The 6,816-nt window shown below is 40.2% G+C and overlaps 1 long non-coding RNA gene across 1 annotated transcript in view; it reads left to right on the top strand.

Annotated features, from left to right (window-relative positions):
- Positions 1 to 6,412, top strand: part of LOC109972701 (uncharacterized) — a 12,281-nt gene extending 5,869 nt beyond the window's left edge. The window contains exons 2-3 of the long non-coding RNA XR_002276733.1: positions 4,450 to 4,865; positions 6,078 to 6,412. This is a non-coding gene — a long non-coding RNA (uncharacterized LOC109972701). The remainder of the gene's footprint in view (positions 1 to 4,449; positions 4,866 to 6,077) is intronic.
- The last annotated feature ends 404 nt before the right edge of the window (positions 6,413 to 6,816 follow it).

Below are 6,816 nucleotides of genomic sequence, written 5' to 3'. Positions count from 1 at the left end.
TGCAAAGAAATACAAACACATTAATTTAATTGTATATATCCATATAATGATGACAAGGAATGATGGGTTTTTACCTCTGAATGAATTCCAGAGTGCAGGCTGCCTCATCTTGATACTGAAGGTTGAATATGTAGTAGATAGCAAAGACAGCAGCAAGTCCCGTTGCAAATGTTGGTGTGATGCCCTCAGAGATTACACGGCCCTCAAAGGTGATCATCCAACCTTTAATTGTGACTTGCCCTGTTGCACCTGAAACTTCAAGTCATAGCAACATGGGAATGCATGTTACCTTGTGTAAATATTTGTAGCTCAAGATGAATGGCCGATATGTCTTTATCAATGAATCTAAATGAAATGTAAAAAAAAACTTTAATAATCCATCCATTACCTATACTGCTTAGTCCCAAACAGGGTCGTGGGGAAGTCCAATCCTTAATCTTTAAGGACAGAGATTTAGACTTAGATGCTTAGACAGAATGAACAATATGAAAAAGATTTCCTTTGTTTTTTCTTCTCTTTTCTTCCTCTTGTTTGTTTTTGTTTTCATTATCTAAATGGTGTAAAATCTAGCCAGTCAGACTTGAATTTATGAAAAAAGTTACTCAATCAAACAAATCACTATAATACAATAAATTTTAAGACACTGGCAAGACACATCCTCCCTTCAGAATAAGACAACAGTCTTAGGTTAACTCCTAGTTGAACTTAAATGGTTATTTTAAAACAGAAAGAGATTACTCTGAGTTCTTTCAGATTTGATCTGATCAAGTGTCTGCCAATATTCTGCTGACTGTTTTATACAAAGTGACCTTAAAAGGTAAAACTAAACATATACAAGAACATTCCTGTCCTGGGACAAGTGAACATATTCCCTTCTGGTTCACATAGCTTTTCTTCAGTCTTCTATAGCATAAATACCCACATTTTTCAAATGGTGAGTAGCATATTTAGTAGACAGGAAAACATGTATATAATCTAGGACAAAAATTGGGAACTAACCGTGGCTGTGTTGATGTGAACAGGATAGTGATCGCTTACTGGCCAATGAAATGCAATTCAAAGTCTATGAGATTTTTCAGAAGAGTGGACACATGGGGTTTGACTGTGACAGACTTCTTCTGAACAACCTTCCCTGTCCTCTTGGACACTATCTTACCCCGTCTGGCCTTGGTCCCTCTTTCTGGGTTGATTCCAATGAATCGCCTGAAAAACATATTATTCCAAGATTAGAGGCTGAAAAGAAAAAAAGTCTGCTATTATATGACATAGAGCTTGTACATATGATCAAAATATTTGTAATGGAATACCATAATATCAATGTTGTGAAGATATTGTTGGGATGACTACTGGTGCTTATATATTTACTTAAAAAATCATAAGCAAATTGGATATGATGACCAAGCAGCTAGAGACAATTAAAGAGAACAGCAGACCTTTTTCAGAGCAGCCATTTTGACATGAAATAGCAGGTAAACACAGGTATTACTACTGACATTAGTTGTGGCTCTGTTCTATTTATGTGCAGCAATTTTTTCAGCGAGTTAGTATTACTATACCAGGACCCTGGCTCGGTTAGACATTAATGGGATTGAAGTTTAATATCAATAACACCTGTGTTTACCCTACAATTTCATGTCAAAATGACTGCTGGGAAACAAGTCTGTTGGACAACACAAACTTTACCTTTGAATAAATTCTAGTGTACAGGCAGCCTCCTCTTGATACTGCAGATTAAATATGTAGTACACTGAAAACAGAGCAGCAAGCCCTGTCACAAATGTTGGTTGGATGCCCTCACATAGGACCTCACCCTCAAGGCAGATCATCCAGCGTCCTGCAGTGACATGCTCTGTTCCACCTGAAACATAAAATAGTAATTTCAGAGAGCATCTTAACTTGTATATCTTTACATGTGCATGCTTTGCTGGGATATAAATAAATGTGAAAGCTCATCAGATATAACAAACAATGTAATTTCAATGAATACTTACTGAGCAGTATTAGACGAGGAGTTGGTGGTAGCATGAGGGTCCTTTCAACATCAGCCACTGTGGCAGACGACTATAGGGAAAAGACAGTAGAATTGTAGTGATAATGTTCATGATATGAATTTAAGATGGCAACAATTCAAGGCAATACAAATTACGAAAGAAAGAGAAAACAACCTTACATCTGCAAGAAGGATGAGCCCATCTGTGGTCTCTGTGAAGTGGGCCATCAGCAACTGGACCACATGAAGTGCCACCTCAGTGTCCTCCCCCTGGGAGAGGACAGTCTGGACATCTTTGTTGGTAGGTTTGTTGCGGAAATATTCTGTGATCACTTTCCCAGATTCCTCCATGGCAAGCTCCAGGAGTACAAAGAGATATTATTTCATCCGGCCTCACTGATAGAAATGGGTGGGCAGAATAATAAAAATACCTATTTTTCAGGTTTTGCTGCAATTTCTTCAGTCAATTCAATTATCCTCGTTCTCTTTTCAGCTGCCCATTACACTCACACACTCAGGATGCCTTCCATTCTCACGTTCTCAGAAACATATATATATATATACACACAGTGGTTACGGAAAGTATTCAGACCCCCTTAAATTTTTCACTCTTTGTTATATTGCAGCCACATGCTAAAATCATTTAAGCTTAAATACTGAGCAAAGGGTCTGAATACTTATGACCATGTGATATTTCAGTTTTTCTTTTTTAATAAATCTGCAAAAATGTCAAACATTCTGTGTTTTTCTGTCAATATGGGGTGCTGTGTGTACATTAATGAGGAAAAAAATGAACTTAAATGATTTTAGCATATGGCTGCAATATAACAAAGAGTGAAAAATTTAAGGGGGTCTGAATACTTTCCGTACCCACTGTATGTTTATGTATGCTTATGTAGTTTTGTGGTTACTACCCAGATACTGTTTTAAAACCTCAAAAACCCAGCTATTTAAACTGAATATTGTTTTGATTAGTTTTGTCCCTGGTGTCTAGGATACAGCCCCTCACCGCTACGGCCCAGGTTCGATTCCCAGTCGGGGAACCTCTAGCCACAGGGGTTTCACGCCTGTGACTTTTGTGCCAGTCCCAAGCCCGGTTAAATAGAGAGGCTTGTGTCAGGAAGGGCATCTGGCGTAAAAATGTGGCAAATTTCGAACCATGCGAATTGTCACTGTCAGGTACGCTCGGCGCGACCTGCCTTTCTTCCTCCTTTCTCTATCCCGCTCTCTTGTCCTGCGGGATTGGTGCCTCAGCTGTGTGACATTCGGTAATCAGTGACTTGTTGGGTGAAGCGCACAGCTGAGGCGCATTCCTTCCTTATTTAAATCTCTGGCAGACGCTCCGTCGTTGCCGGAGCATTATATGTGTGTATTCAGACGATACGTGAGTTTCAACGCTGACAGTCTTCTGTGCTGTTGATTCTTTTTGTTATGTTGATGCTGTGTTTTTTTTATACGTCTCTTGATTTCAATGCTGACAGTTACTGTGCTGTTGATTTCTTGTTTTTTTTGTTCACTGCTCTGCTTCCCTAACGGCGTTAGCTAATCCACCTGGTTATTGTCCACTCACCTGTCCATCCTGGTCCTCTGACTCTCCGGGTTCCAACAGTTCATCTGTCTGCTTATCTGCTCGTCTTTGTCTCCTCAGCCATCACTGCCCTACCCTGGTTGTGCCCTGTACATATACTCAGTTTCTTTGTTTGTGTCCTCAATAAATCCACCTTTTTCACTAGCACCTGGGTCTGCATCTTGAATCCTCTCTTTTTGGTTCTCCCTCACCCCCTGGTGAGGGACACCCCATCATAACAGTCAGTGTGGAAACAGATGATTTGCTGTGGTGACCTCTAAGGGGGCCAACCGAAAGAGGATTGTTTTGATTAGTTTTAAGGTCCTACAAATGAAACCCCTCAGTTCCTAATCCTAGTAGGCCTTTAATTTGAAATAATTTGCAGTGTTTAAGTGTTTAAACTTGTTACTGAACAAAATAACAGCCTTCATTTGTTTGTGTTGGTAATGCCCTTGGCTATTTTTGAGATGTAACCATAAACTGAATACTATAAAAATTTGATTAAGGTCTTGTAATGTGTTGTGCTCACTAAATGTGTTCGCTAAGTGCCATGTGGATTAATGTGAATGGTAATCAGCATTGTATCTAATCAGCAACAGAAACACACCTTTGATTTCCCCCAGGCTGCTCTGACTCAACCATCAGTCTGTGTCACTCACCTTTCATCTTCCACTGGCTGAAGATGATAAATTAGATTGTGATTGTCTGATTACTGATTTATTCCATTTATATGACATACAGCAAAGCCACAGTCATTTTAAGAGTGAACATTAATTGAGATCCGTGGAGTGTGTTCAGTTACTTGCCATAGCCACATATTACACTGATTGTAGGCTATTGCTAATTATTTGTGCTAGTGTCGTAGCTGAACTTTGAAACTGTTTTCTTCTAGGTGCTTCCTGCTGTAGCAGCTTCTGTCCAACAGCAGCCACTGACTGAGTCTGTTACCTTAAAGTCTACTAATCTGCTCTGAAGACCCCAGAGATGGCAGTGTCAGTCTGGTGGCTGGTCTGGCTGTTGCGTGATCTACCACTTAAATCTAGATGGAAATATCTAAGCGTCTATTGGATGGAATTCCTTGTAGCTTTATGCAGACATCTGTATTTTCCTCAGGATGGACTGTAATAAATCTGGTGATCCTTTGACTGTCATCCATCCATCCTTCATGTCAAATCTGTTCATTTGGTTTACTACCAAACACCTGCAAAATGATGTTACTGTTAATGTTACAGATGCTTATTTTTCTAGGACAAGCTTCTGGCAGTGTGGGGTGACAACCAGACAGTATCACACCTGATCATTGTGGAAGTATGTATCTTGATGCTGCTGTGCTGTGTTGAGCTCTGAATCTTAGCTTTTTGTCATCCTACCTCCTGTTTTATAAGCCCTCTCAGTTTTAAATTGGTAGCCTTTATTCCCTCAGTTGTGGTATCTTGGTTCCTTGGAGTTCTACCAGGATTTTATTGGATTTCAGGCCTACTCTTCAGTCTGTTTTTAACTCTGCTGCACACTATTATAGGCCTTGACTGTTTTTATCAATTAAAAAAATGCACAGGATGTCTCCAATGGAAAATCAAATTTCAGCATTCCACCTGATCCAAGGATGAGCCTTTGTGCCAGAAGTCTGTTGCAGCAAGTGCTCATGTTAGCTACAGGTAGGCTATAGCTACTGTTGGCCAGAGCTAACGTGAGCACTACACAGCTGCTCATCAGAGAGCTTCGGTGGGATCTTCTAGGACTGTCTGCCACAGTAATGTTAGATGAGACCATGTGGAACAGTGTCAGTGATCCATTCTTTCATCCATCGTCACTACCTCCTCGACAACCACTGAGCAGCAGTTTAGAGGAGCTGTTGGCCAGAGCTAATGTGAGCACTACACAGCTGCTCATCAGAGAGCTTCGGTGGGATCTTCTAGGACTGTCTGCCACAGTAATGTTAGATGAGACCATGTGGAACAGTGTCAGTGATCCATTCTTTCATCCATCGTCACTACCTCCTCGACAACCACTGAGCAGCAGTTTAGAGGAGTCTGTGTTTTTGTCCTCCATGGTTACAAACATGACAGGGTCAGAATATTAGGAACACTTCTGAATATAATGTAGTTCAGTACAACACCACCTTTAACTATGACCTCAACAATAAACATACTATTTAATTTATATGTGTATGAGAATTTCACCAAAAACAGAAACATTTTGAGCTTTAAAAACACAGCTATTGAGATCAGTGTTCCATTGAGGTTGCATACAATTGTACAGGTGTATCTAATAAAGTGGCCGGCAAGTGTAAATTAGAGTTTTGTTGATCAATATGATCAGTTGGACTACTCTTAAAATGCTATTTATTGGTATACTTCATGAAATAAAATGAATGCTAAGCATGTTGCATAATACGTCTCAGGTGGCAGTTTGGTAATTTGGAACTATTCATTCTGCATGTAATAAACAGCCTATAACAATATCTGATGCTGTTGTTGCACAGGCTAAATGGTGTTTGTTTAATGCATTTTTAATAAACAGGTGAAGCTAAAGCAGGGAGGGAAAGTGTGGAGGAAGCTGCCTGTGTCTACAGAGATGTGTGTCCAGCCATCCACTGCACAACACAGTTTCAAAGTTACTGAAACTATAAGTTATATAGAATGATTAGATGGTGATTTTTTATATTAATGATGTTTTGACAGACTAACTTGTGAAAGTTTCAATTTGACAAATCAAACTGGGGCTGCTTGACAAATTATTGTGAAATGTAGAAGAATGCAACGAAATGTGCAACACAGGGCCAGAAGTTTACACCATCAGAACATGTTGAGAATGTTCTTAATGTATGTTGAAATAAATATTTTCATAAAGATTGATATGTCTACATTTTTACTTGTATTGCTTCAGCAGCAGCAGCACGGCGGTGGCACAGTGGTCAAAGTTCGTATAGCACATTTCATTTATGCAGCAGATATTCAAGAAAAAATATTGTGTGATTTGAGTAATGGGGGCCCGGTGCCCCAGCAGAGCTGTGTGTCTAGCAGCGCCCCTGTCCTTGGACAGGGTTTACAAAGTCGCATCTACATGCCTCCTTATTGAAAATCTGTGGGTGACTGAATACTTCAGATGAAGGATCGAAGGAAAGGATGTCTCGCGTGTTTCCTCGGCTCCTCTACCCTGGCATGTCATCCTTGCCTTTTCCTTCTCCTCTGTGTAACCGCCCCATCACGGGGCTGCGCCTGCTGGCAGAACCTTGGATTATGGTACGGAACCAGCGTTT

The sequence above is a fragment of the Monopterus albus genome, unplaced genomic scaffold (genome assembly GCF_001952655.1).
Source record: "Monopterus albus unplaced genomic scaffold, M_albus_1.0 scaffold267.1, whole genome shotgun sequence".
Taxonomy (NCBI): domain Eukaryota; kingdom Metazoa; phylum Chordata; class Actinopteri; order Synbranchiformes; family Synbranchidae; genus Monopterus; species Monopterus albus.
The sequence above is the reverse complement of the archived record's forward strand: the minus strand, read 5'-3'. Positions and strand labels throughout refer to the sequence as shown.